Genomic DNA, 12,912 nt, shown 5'->3' on the forward strand with positions numbered 1-12,912 from the left:
AAAAAAAAAAAAAAAAACCCAGTGTCTGGTCTAGGTATGTACCTTGTAGAGGTACCACATGCACATAGGCACACATGAACCTGCACACACAGTCATAGACAAATCTTCAAATGCATGTGTGAGCACACATTCTCACAAGTACACACACACACATGAGATGCAGATACACAGATGTGTGCATATGCTCACACAGACGTGAGCACACCACACCTATTTCCATACACGTAAACAAGCACAAGTACACATTCACAAACACACAAGCAGTATAGACATGCACATATACAGACAAATTCACCCACAAATACACTCACACCAGCATGTATAGACACACACATGCATGTAAACACTAGTGCAAAAGCTGGCATGCATGCACACACAATCCCAGGTGATGGTAGACTGCTGAAAGAGAACCCTGAAGCTGATTTGGAAATTCTGCTTGTCTAGTTCAGGACCCTTATTCCGGATGGGGTCCTTTGCTGAGTGAGCAAGAGACTCTTGGGTTTGGCTAACCTCCAAGAGAAGGAAAGCTGAACCCATTGGTTCCACCTTCTCACTACTTTTCATAAGCCTACTTGCTGGCAGACCCAATCTCTGAGCTGCAGAAACCTCTTCAGGGCCATTCTGCCCAGGTACCACATCTGACACTCCATATTGTGCCAAATTGCCCCTCAACATACACACCACCCCGTGCTCCAGGCACTCAAAACTCCTCTCTCTTCCACAGACCTGGAAGTCATGAGTGCCTGCCTATAGTCACCCTTTACCCTGCCAATGCATGTGTCCACCCCAAACTCCTACGTATCCTTCAAGGTCCTTCAAGACCGGCTGGATGGCCCCTACTCTAACCTGACTCCCCAGGCAGTGCTGGGTCCCCTCCTCTGCTTTCCCTGACTGGGACATACCTCCTTGTCACACTGTCATTTAGCAGGGCTTTATTAAATCTGCCTTTCCTGTTACGCCATATTGGAAGACCTTCTCCTTGTCTGAATGTGGCAGGAGCCTGGCTCAAAGCAAGCACTCAATAAATACATGTTGGCTGAATTGAATGAAAAAATGAATGTGCCAGTGATGCTAAGTTGAAGTCTATTCTCTTCTGTTTGGGAAAGAGGACATAGGCCAAATGGAGAGCCCTCTAATTCTTGGGTCCAGCTGTGTCCTGGAGGAAGGATCTGCAGAGAAAATTTGAGAGGACAATGGCATCTCCCAGCCCCATTAATCAGGAAATGCTTACCTTTCCTGGGACACTCCCTTTTCTAAGTGAAAAGGGAAATCGAATGGGGTGCTCTGTATTCAAATCCGTATGGATTTCAGATAATTGAATCTGAACTTTGTATTTTCATCCAGCTGTGGCTCAGATGAGATCTTCAGTCACACGGAGCACGATTTATCACTCTGAAGGGAAATGCTCAGTGACACAATGAACAGAAGTATTCCCAGGCTGTTGGTGCCAACAGGAACATCGACATCTCCATAAACTGAACCTGTGCCTGGGTGGGATGTAGGAACCTCTACCGACTGTGAATGTTCACAATTTATTCATCTTATCCCACAGGTCCCAGTGACGTCAAAATTTCAGACCTCCTTCCCCTCCGAAATAAGATCCTCTCATCCCAACCTTACCTAAGGTTTCGACTTTAAAGATGCTTCAGATATCTTGTTTCTTGAGGTTCCGTGTTTATCATTAAAGCAATTATCAGCTAAAATTGCTCTGTTCCCTAAAACAATGCAATCAGATAGCAGGAGCATGTTTGAAGTTATAAATACCTTTCTTCCTGCCACTTGTTTGCAGTGTTATATAAATCTTTAGGTGTGCAAATTTCACCATTGCTAATGTTCTTTAAAATGTAATAACCCGCCCCCCCCCACATTAAAAAAGCCAGCCAATCAGAATCAGCACCTCCCAGGCCCTCAGACATAGACCCTTGGTATTTGCATTGCAGAACAACTGTAATTTTATTCATGGGTTAGCATAGCCGCAGCCCATCAGTAATTAAACATGGAACAGCTGTCACTCTGCAGCATCCCAGGCAGACTGGGTGGAATGATGGGCTGGGGGTAGGGGGCTGGCATGGGAGGGGGCTGGTACAAAAAGAGGGTGTGGGATCACTGGGCCTGGGTGCATGTCTGCCCCTGGCTCACTCACTACTGACTTCCCTTCTAGATTCTTTGGAAAGAGGGGCAGACACCACACAGAGAGATGGTGGAGAACAAAGAGTTGAGGAAATGTTTGCTGAAATATGTGTAGACATTTCCAGAAACCACATGGGACTTAGGGAAACGGGTTGGAGGGGTGGGGAGGAGCACTTCCATCTTCCATCTTGGATCCTTCTGTGTTGTTTGAAATTTCTTAACAAGCAAGCAGGTATTACTTCTGTAATTGAAACGGCAATTTAAAAGAGGTGGAACGCTGAGCTGTGAGGGCGGAGAAAGGGAGGGCTCTCCAGACCTGCCAGAACTCCTGCTGCACTCCCAGAGACACAGAGGGAATGGTCCTAAATTTCTGGGTAGTCAAGCCAGAGGGGTACTTAAGACTCCCCATTTGACTAGAGAGGACAATTGGTAGTAGTCACTGGTGAGAACCTGGCACTGGACTGACAGTCCAGAGATCTGGTCTCTGGATTCCCACAACTCACAATGTAACTTCAAGCAGCCACATCTGTCTCTGGGCCTCAGTTTCCTTTTCCTGGACAGTGGAAGATCTTCAAGACTGTTGGCACAAAGGTCCTGATGCAGTTCTCCCGGGCTCCTCTTTGGGATGGACCCATTCATGTCTCATAGGGCCCAAATGAAGATCCAAGGGGTGCCCCAGTCTGCTTTCTGTTCCTCTCAAGTAGCCCCTGCCTGGATTCCCCAACTACCAGTCTGCACACCCCTTCTCTGGGTACCTCTCTGAGTACCTCTTCTGGTTGTCTGTGCCATACCCGTAGAGACCTCTGAGGAGCCTACATCAAAGGTCTGAAGACAAGATCTCAGTACTCTGCATTCCTACAGGGCCAGCTCCCTGCCCACTCTCTGAGGCAGCTTACCCTCGTGGTACCCTCCTTTGAGGATCCGGGCCCCTGCTGGTCTGGAGGACAAGGGAGGGCTCTGCCTTCCTCCTGGCTCACAGCTTTCCCTTGTCTTTCTGGATTCCTGCCCCACTTGAGTGAGAGAAAAGCTAAGCAGATCTTCTTGACCAAGCTAAAGGAGGGAAGAACCAAGTCCCGCCTTGGGTGGGGCTGTGCTGGAAGAGCTAGATCAGTGACATTGGGTGTGGAGGAGAAGTCTTATGTGAATGGACTGGCAGGTGCTGACTGTGGTGTCTAAAATCTGGTAAACCCATGTCCTGAACCCTCAGTGACAATGGGAGACTACCCTGGGTCTTGAGCAAGGCACTGCTTGTCCTGGGTGTGCAAATGGTGATGGGAAGGGCCCAGGGAGCCTGGCTCTATGGGATGCTTGGGGGGTAATGGCAGGAGGGAGGGGTGAAGGCTGAGAATCTGACTCTCCTCCCAGTGAGAGGCTCAGGAATCCTCCTCAGATTCCTGAGCCTCTCACTGGGAGGAGGGTCTGATGACAGAAAAGTATGTTTGAAATCAGGGCATCTCTGCTGAGGTTTCTAGGGCTGGCCGGAGAGATTGTCCTACAGAATAGGTGGAGCCAGTGTTTACATGGGGCAATAGAAGACTGATGCAACCTGCCAGTCAAGCTGCAGACCCTGAGGGCCGGGGAGGGCAGGAACACCCAGGAGCAGGAGGTCTCCCTGGCTGACAACACACAGTGTTCCCGGCAGTGCCTGGGTTGTGCAGTTGTTGCAGAGCACCACAGAGGTGCTCTCTGCTCTGGGTCAGGCAGAAAATGCAAGCATTTTTTGTGCATGTTAACAATGCATATATGTGCAAGTGTGCACATATATGAGAGAGTGTGCATGTGTGTGAGTGTACATGTTTTTACTAAACCTTTCAGCTGGGAGGTCCAGGAGTCCCCAACATCCAGCACCTCTAGATATTCCAGCCTCAGTGTTCCTCCTGGTGGTTGGTTCCCAAGCAGGACCCACCCAGATAAGCCACCAAGGTGGAAAGTGTCACTCCCATCACATGGTCACTAGGGGTTTTTCCCACAGCCCTAATTGCAATTTAAGACCTAGTTGATTTGGAATCAACAAAGAGAAAGTGTTCTTGGGACAGAACTGTGAGGCTCCCACCACCTATTAGCAACTTCGGGAGATGTGGCTTCCAGGGCAAAAGCCTGCTGTGGGAGAAAAAACTTGCCCAGAGTGGGTGGGAATTTAAGTTTACTTCTGGCCAAGGAGGGGTTGCTATGAGTCATATTCAACTTGATGGCAGTGAGTTTGTGTTTTTGGTTTTCTGGTCTATATGTTGTTGTTGTTGTTATTTGCCATCAAGTCGGCCCGACTCATAGCGACACCTCCTAGGGTTTCCGAGGCAGTATCACTATGGAAATAGATTGCTCCATCTTCCTTCCAAGGAGTGGCTGGTGGGTTTGAACCGCCAGCCTTCTGGTTAGAAGTCAAGTGCCTTAGGCACTATGCTACTAGAGCTCCTTCTGGTCTATATAGTACCTAGTAATATGGAGCTACTAGGCATGCAGGTCAGACACTGCTCAACTCCATATGCAGGACCCCAAGGTACTTTCAGTGCAGTGGGAATGCTAAGGAGTCTGATAGCTCTGCCCAGAGGTGGGAGATTGGGAGGAGGAAGGAAAAGCAGGAGCCAGGTTAGGTACCTTGTACCCAGGACCAGCACCTCCAGTGACCCATGATGACCCCGTGCTCAATAGAACAAAATGCTGCCAAGTCCTCCACCATCCCAGTGATCAGCTGAGACCAGATTATTGTGATCTGCAGGGTTCTCACTGACTGGTTTTTCAGAAGATCTCTACTTTCTTCCTTTTCTGCTTTAGTCTGGAAATTCCACTGAAATCTATTCAGCATCATAGCAATATGCAAGTCTCCAAAGACAAGCGGATGGTGGCTGCTCTGCATGAGGCACATTGGCCAGGAATCAAACTCACATCTCCTGCGTGGAAGTCAAGAATTCTAGCACTGAACCTGGGTGCACAGATAGATCCAAATGTGGTGGAAATGTGGCTGTTGGCTTCCCCTATTCCCCATCCTGGCAGATACACTGTCCCCTGTACCCTGCCCCCTTCCCGTAGATCTGGCTCCTTCCTTTCAGTTTGTTGTGTGGAGAACTGTCTTGGACATAGAGGCCCAGGCTGAGCACAGTCAATGGTGTTCACAGAGAAGCCCTCATGGGAAGGCAAAGGAGCTCTGTCAAGCCAGCAGGAAAACTTCTCCTGCCACCACTGAGCTACAGTAGCAAGGTCTCACAAGTAAGACCCAGGTCCCATGTGGGCTGTAATGACCCCTCCTTGCCTTTCCATCTCTCCAGTTCCTCTTTTGACAACTACCATATATTGAGTGCTTACTCCATGGCCAGCACCATGCTTGGTGCTGTTTATAGATCATCTCAATGGTACATCATAACAAACCCATGAGGTGGGAACTATTACTCTTTCTTTTTACAGGTGGGAAAACCAAGGCTGACAGAGTTTTATCAATTAGGACATACTGGGTAACATATCCAAAACATCTAGGAGTACCCCTAAGTCCAGGTCCAAGTGGTCAAGCAATACCACCAGAACTATCTCTCTTCTCTCATCTTTCTACTCATCTCTCATGTCAACACCATTCTCCACCTCCACGTGGTGGAAAGATGGCAGCCAGCAGCTCTAGACCCTCATCTACCCAGGAGTCAATCCACTGGAAAGAGCAGGTAGGGTCACATGCTTAGCCCCAAATCAATCACTCTGCTAGGGATTGTGATGCTCTGGTTGGCACATACCAGAGCTTGTGAGACAGTCAGCTGCTCCAGAGGCATGAGGACAGAGTCAGGGAGAGTTCCCCAGAGGAGAATGGGGTGACCAGAAGGCAGGTGATTCAATGCTGGGCAGACACCTACCATGAAGGCCAGTTTTGAGCTGGGGTCTGGGAAAGCTTCCAAGATCTCTTTCCCTTGCTTCCCTATAGTGGTCAGTGGGCTGGTATGCCTGTCACAAAATCTTTCCATACGTCCATTGGAAGGCCTTTGATTTGTCCCAGGCCTTGGGGACACATTTCCATCAGCATCACTTCTGTTTGTGTTTCTGAGGAGATGCAAGGCACTGGGGGCTGGGGAGGGTCCTCTAGTGAAGGCCTTTTGTGCTGGGACCCTAGGAAGCCCAATCGGAATTGCTAACGCAGTTATATAACTTAAATATATGGGACGTAATTATTTTAAAAAATATACCAATAAAATTGTCTCTGATTATTTTAGTCACAATACAAATAGCCTCAATTAGAGCAGAAATAGGGCACGGGTTTATGACTCCCATGAATCTGAGAGTAACCTCAGCTCTGAGGTGGAAAGCCTGCAGCTTCCTCCTGGCCCTGCCGTGAATCCTGCAGCAAAATCGTCCAGTGCCAGCATGGGGGCAGCATGCTGGGGAGAGAAAGAAAAGAAGTTCCCTGGATTACCTGTGTAAGGCCTTGACTTATTGGTCTCAGGCTTGTTGGGAGAGGGGAGGTTCCCAGGCCCACCTGGAAATTCAACGATTCTGACCACTCATGGGTCCACCTGCCTACTGCCTGCAGCCTGGTGGCCCATTTTTCTGTCTGTCCCTCTGTGGCAGGCTGAGCAGCTTGAGACTTCTAGGACCTGGAAAGGTCCCTATATCCAGGCTCTCCTGAGGCTTAAGCTCTGGTCTGGCCCACTAAGCCCTCCCAGGCGGCTGGACATGCAGGTTCCCTTTTATAAGTAGACAGTTCCCACCTGCTGAGAGAGGCAGATATTATTGGAAAGATTCTGAGATCCAGCCAACCCTCTACACAGCAAATGGGGAAACGGAGACATCAAGGAGGAAAGATGGTCCAGGGCCCTACTGCTAACAATTGGCAGGCAAAGCATACATGAGACTGTGCCTCTCAGCCCTGGGAAGCTACGGGAGAGAGTGGGAACATCTCTGAATCATCAGCTGGCCCTGGTGATAAAGGCCTATCAGGACAGAGGTGGAGCAAGCTATTCCTTGGCTAGGAGGCCAGGCCCTCAACATTTTCCCTGCCCTGTTCTTGCTTCTCCTTCTCTGGGAATCTCTGCTATGCTAAGACCCCTTGAGAGCCCAACTGGTCATGGCAAGGAGCCCTCACCAGACAGCTATCATCACAGGCTGGTATGTGAGCTGGGCTCATCTGAGGTCTCCTTTCCTGGGCCCACTGCCATTCCCTGCTCTCTGATGCTGTCCAGCCCAGCAGGAAGCTGGGATCTGAGATATCCTGTACCAACAGGCGCTCTCACCTTCCCATGGTGGTTTCAGGACACATTGCTGTCAATCCCATCTGTACGGGGCTATCCACCCAGGAAAAGTGACAATGCAATACCTCAACTGAGCATCACAGAAGCCTGCATGACATTGGCAGCCACATACTTCACCCAAGGTGATGCTGTGGCTATACAAGGAGAGCTGTCAATGCTCCTGCAGGCTGGGGTGAGCTGGGCAAGAGCAGGTCTGGGAAGAAAAGGTGGTTCAGGGTCCCACAGCTAATGAGTGATAGGCACACACAGGGATGGCAATGTCCCTCAGCCAGGCCACTTTTCCTATTTTGATGAGCTTTGGCATTTTTCTTGTCAGATTCCAATGAAGATGTTTTTGGAACTTTTACTGGAGTTGCAATAAAAACAGATAAATTTGAGGAAAGCTGGAATCTTTCCAGTATCAAGGCATTCCATCCAAGAAAGGGACATTTTTCTCTAACTTGTTGATACTAGTTGCTGTCAGTTTCGACTCGTGGTGACCTTATGTAACAGAACTAAATGTTGCCTGGTTCTATGGCATACTCATGATTGCTGGTGTCTTTGAGTCCATTTTCGTAGCTATTGTGTCAATTCATCTCCTTGAGAGTTTCCCTTATTTTTGTTGGTCCTTTACCAAATATGATGTCTTTTTTTGAACACAGTATGTTATCATTGTTGTTAGATGCCATCCAGTCGGTTCTGACTCATTTCAGCTCTCTGTGTAGAGTAGAACAAAACACTGCCTGGTCCCATGTCATCCTCACAATCATTGTCATACTTGAGCCACTGTGTCAATCTATCTTGTTGACATTCTTCCCCTTTTTCACTGACTATGATATCCTTCCCCAGGGACTGGTCCCTTCTGACCAAAGTACAAGAGAAGTCTGGCCATTTTTGCTTTTTAGCAGCATTGTGGCTATATTTCTTCCAAGACAGACTTGTTTGTTCTTGTGTTGTTGTTGTTGTTGTTTGCCATCGAGTCGGCCCCGACTCATAGCGACCCCTCCTTGGGTTTCTGAGGCAGTATCACTACAGAAGTAGGATTTCCCAACCTTCCTTCCGAGGAGTGGCTGGTGGGTTTGAACCGCCAGCCTTCTGGTGAGCCTTGGGCACTATGCTACCAGAGCTCCTGTTCTTCTTGTAGTCCATAGTATGTTCAATATTCTTAGCCAACATCACAGTTCAACGGCATCAGTTCTGCAGTTTTCCTTCTTCATTATTTACCTTTCACGTTCATATGAGACTATTGAAACTCAATGGCTTGGGTCAGGCCCACCTTAATCTTCAATGTGACATCTTTTCTCTTTAATACTTTACAGAGGTCTTTTGCATTAGATTTGCAAAAGTTCAATACCTCATTTGATTTCTTGACTGCTGCTTCGAAGGGTTTTGATTGTGGACCCAATGAAAATGAAATCCTTGACAACTTCAGTCTTTTCTCCATTTATCATAATGTTGCTTATTGGTCTGGTTGCGAGTAGTTTCATTTTCTTTATGTTGAGGTGTAATCCATACTGAAGGCTGTGATTTTTGATCTTCATCAGTAAGTGCTTCAAGTCTTCTTCACTTTCAGCAACCAAGGTTATGCCATCTGCATACAACAGTTTGTTAATGAGCCTTCCTCCAGTCCTGATGCCAAGTCCTACTTCATATAGTTCAACTTCTCAGATTATTTGCTCAGCATACAGATTGAATAAATATGGTGAAAAAGATACCACCCTGACACACATCTTTCCTGATTTTAAACCATGCATTATCCCCTTGTTTTGTTTATGGTTCCTCATGAGCACAACAATTAAGTGTTGTGGAATTCCCATTCTTTGCAGTGTTATCCATAATTTGTTATGATCCACACAGTTGGATGCCTTTGCATTGTCAATAAAACACAGGAAAACATTATTCTGGTATTCTTTGTTTTCAGCCAAGATCCATCTGACATCAGCAGTGATATCCCTATTTCCACATCCTCTTCTGCATCTGGCTTGACTTTCTGCCAGTGCCCTGTAGATGTACTGCTGCAACCACTTTTTAATTATCTTCAGCAAAATTTTACTTGGGTGTGATATTAATGATATTGTTTGTAAATTTCAAAATTGGGTTGTATCATCTTTCTTTGGAATGGGCATAAATACAGATCTCTTCTAGTCAGTTGGCCAGCTAGCTGTCTTCCACAACAAACTTTTCAGAATTTAAGCTCTAATATACATTTTGATGAATGTTTCAATTAGTTCTAGTAATATTCTTTCTTGCTGAGTCTTTGGGATTTTCTATATATAGGATCACATCATCTGCAAATAGTGATAGTTTTATTTCTTCTTTGCTTATTTGAATGCATTTTATTTCCCTTTCTTGCTTTATTGCTCTGGCTAGGTCTTCCAACACAATATTGAATAGAAATGCTGATAGAGCATCCTTGTCTGGTACCCCTTTATAAGGTGAACACTTTCAGTTTCTTCCCATTGAGAATACATTAGCTGTTGATTCTGTATATATGCCCTTAATTATGTTGAAGAATGTCCCTTCTATTTCTATTGTGCTCAGCTTTTTTTTTTTTTTTAATCAGGAATGGATGTTGCATTTTGTCAAATACTTTTTCTGCATCAATTGATATGATCATGTGGTTTATTTCTTTTGTTTTATTTATGTTGTGGATTATGTTGATTGTTTTTCTAATGTTGAAACATCCTTGCATACCTGCTATGAATCTCACTTGGTCATACTATATTAGTGTTTTAATATGCTGCTGGATTATATTGGCTAGGTTTTTGTTGAGAATTTTTGCTTCATGAGAGCTCTTGGTCTATAATTTTCTTTTTTTAGTGGCGTCTTTGCTGGGCTTTGGTATCAGGGTTATGCTTGCTTCATAAAATGAATGTGAAGGTATTTTCTCCTTTTTTTTATATTCTTGAATATTTTGAGTAGAATTGGTGTCAGCTCTTCTCTGAATGTTTGGTAGAATTCAGCAGTGAAGCCCTCTGGCCCAGAACTTTTTTTGTTGGTAGTATTTTTTATGACCTATTCAATTTCTCCTCTTCCTCTGGGTCTGTTCAAATTTTCTATCTCAGTCTGTGTTAGTTAAGGTAGGTAGTGTGTTTCTAGAAAGCTGTACTTTTCTTCTAGATTTTCAAATTTGTTGGCATAGAGTTCTTCATAGTAGCCTGATATTATCCTTTTTATTTCAGTTGGTTCTGTTGTGACGTCGCCATTTCATTTCTTACTCATGTTATTTGTATCCTCTTCTGTTCCTTTGTTAGATTTGCCAGTGGCTTCTGGTTTTATTAATCTTTTCAAAGGGCCAACTTCTAGTCTTGTTGATTCTCTCTATTGTTTTATGTTTCATTTATTTTTACTCAAATCTGTATTATTTCTTTTCTTCTGGTAACAGTAGGCCTATCTTGCTGCTATTTTTCTAATTGTTGGAGATGTTGGATGACAGTGTTTATTTTGGCTCTGTCCTCTTTTTTTGATGTGTGCATTTATTGCTATAAATTGCTCTCTGAGCACTGCGCTTGCTGTGTCCCAAAGATTTTGGTATGCTGTGTTCTCATTCTCATTTGATTCAATAAGTTTTTTAAAGTTCATTTTTTATTTCTTCTATTCTAAGCAGGGTGTTATTCAGTTTCCTTATGTTTGATTTCTTTTTCTTTAATCTTCCTATCATTGAATTTAATTTTATAGTATTGTGATATGAGAAGATAGTTTATTGTATTTTGATGTTTTAAAATTTATTGAGACTTGCCTTGTGGCCTAACATATGGTCTATTCTGGAGAATGTTCCATGCATGCTGGAAAATAATTTATACTGTGTTGCTTTTGGGTAGAGTGTTCTGTATGTGTCTATAAAGTCAAGTTGATTGATTGTATTATTTAGTTCTTCTGTGTCTTTGTTGAGTTTTTCTAATTGTTCTATCCTTCATGGAAAGTGGTGTATTATTATGTGTATTATTATGGTGTATTATTGTGCAGTTGTCTATATACATATATATATGTATGTATATGGCAAATCTAACAAAGGAACAGAAGAGGATACAAATAACATGAATAAGAAATGAAATGGTGACGTCACAACAGAACCAACTGAAATAAAAAAAGATAATATCAGGATACTATGAAGAACTCTACTCCAACAAATTTGAAAATCTATAAGAAAAGTACAGATTTCTAGAAACACACTACCTACTTAAACTAACACAGGCTGAGGTAGAAAATTTGAACAGACCCAGAGGACGAGGAGAAATTGTGCAGTTGTCTATTTCTCCTTTTCATTCCGTTAAAGTTTGATTTTTGTATTTTGGAGCTCATTCATTGGGTGTGTAGATATTTATTATGGTTATGTCCTCTTGTTTGATTGACCCCTTAATCATTATATAATGTCTTTCCTTGTCTCTTATGCCGTTTTTTTTTTTTTTTTTTTTTTGCCATAAAGTCTATCTTATCAGAAATTAATGTTGCCATTCCTGCTCTTTTTTGGTTGTCATTTACTTGATTTTTTCCCCACAATCTTTGATTTTTAGTCAACTTTTGTCTTTGTGTCTAGGGTGTATCTCTTATATAGCATATTGATGGGTCATGTTTTCTTATCCATGCTGCAATTCTCTCTTGACTGGTGCATTTAATCCATTTACATTCAGTGTAATTATCAATGAGTGTGAATGTATTGCTGTCAGTTTGTTGTGTGTTTTTATTTTTTTTTTTTTCTGGTGCTGTTGATTTCTTTGTTCCAAATAATTCTCTGTGCTGAGTCATTTTCTTTATAGATTTTCTTATCTTTTCCTTCATTGCTATTGTTTTTGTGTTTGCTGAATATTTATGACTTTCCTCTTTTTCATTTTTATGAGGTTTATTAATTTTCTATGAGGTTACACTGTAATTTATTTTCTTCCCAAATATAAAACAGTCCATTCTATCTGGAAATTGTCTTGAGTTCCTTTTCATTTGGAAATTTTGCAACTACACTAGTTATTCCCTCTTTTTGCTTTGTAGTTGTCCTTGTTTACAAATTGATGTCTCTAGTTCTCTGTTTTCAGGCTTGTAGATTTATTTTACTTTGGATACTTCTATGTCTGGGTTAAGGAGCTCTGGTGTTGTAGTGCCTAAGGCATTTGACTGCTAACTGGAAGGTTGTGGTTCAAACCCACCAACTCCTCTGTGGAGGATGATAGGGCAACCTACTTCCATAAAGATTTACCTCCTTGGAAACCCAGTGCAGGTCACTATGAGTTGGAATTGACTTGATGGAAGTGAGTTTGGTTTTATACACACACACACACACACACATATACACACACATTTATATGTATATGTGCATTTGTGCATGTGTGTATATATATATATATATACCTAAGGCATTTGACTACTAACCAGAAGGCTGGCAGTTCAAACACACCAGCCACTCCTAGGAAGGAAGGTTGGGCAATCTACTTCCGTAGTGATACCACTTTGGAAACCCAAGGAGGGATCATGGTAAGTCAGATCCAAGTCACCAACAGTGAGTTTGGTTTATACATATATATATGAGAGCTCTGGTGGCATAGTGCCTAAGGCATTTGACTGCTAACCAGAAGGCTGACAGTTCAAACCC

Source organism: Orycteropus afer, unplaced genomic scaffold (assembly GCF_000298275.1).
Source record: "Orycteropus afer afer isolate SDZICR_OR568_19922 unplaced genomic scaffold, OryAfe1.0 scaffold00803, whole genome shotgun sequence".
Lineage (NCBI taxonomy): Eukaryota > Metazoa > Chordata > Mammalia > Tubulidentata > Orycteropodidae > Orycteropus > Orycteropus afer.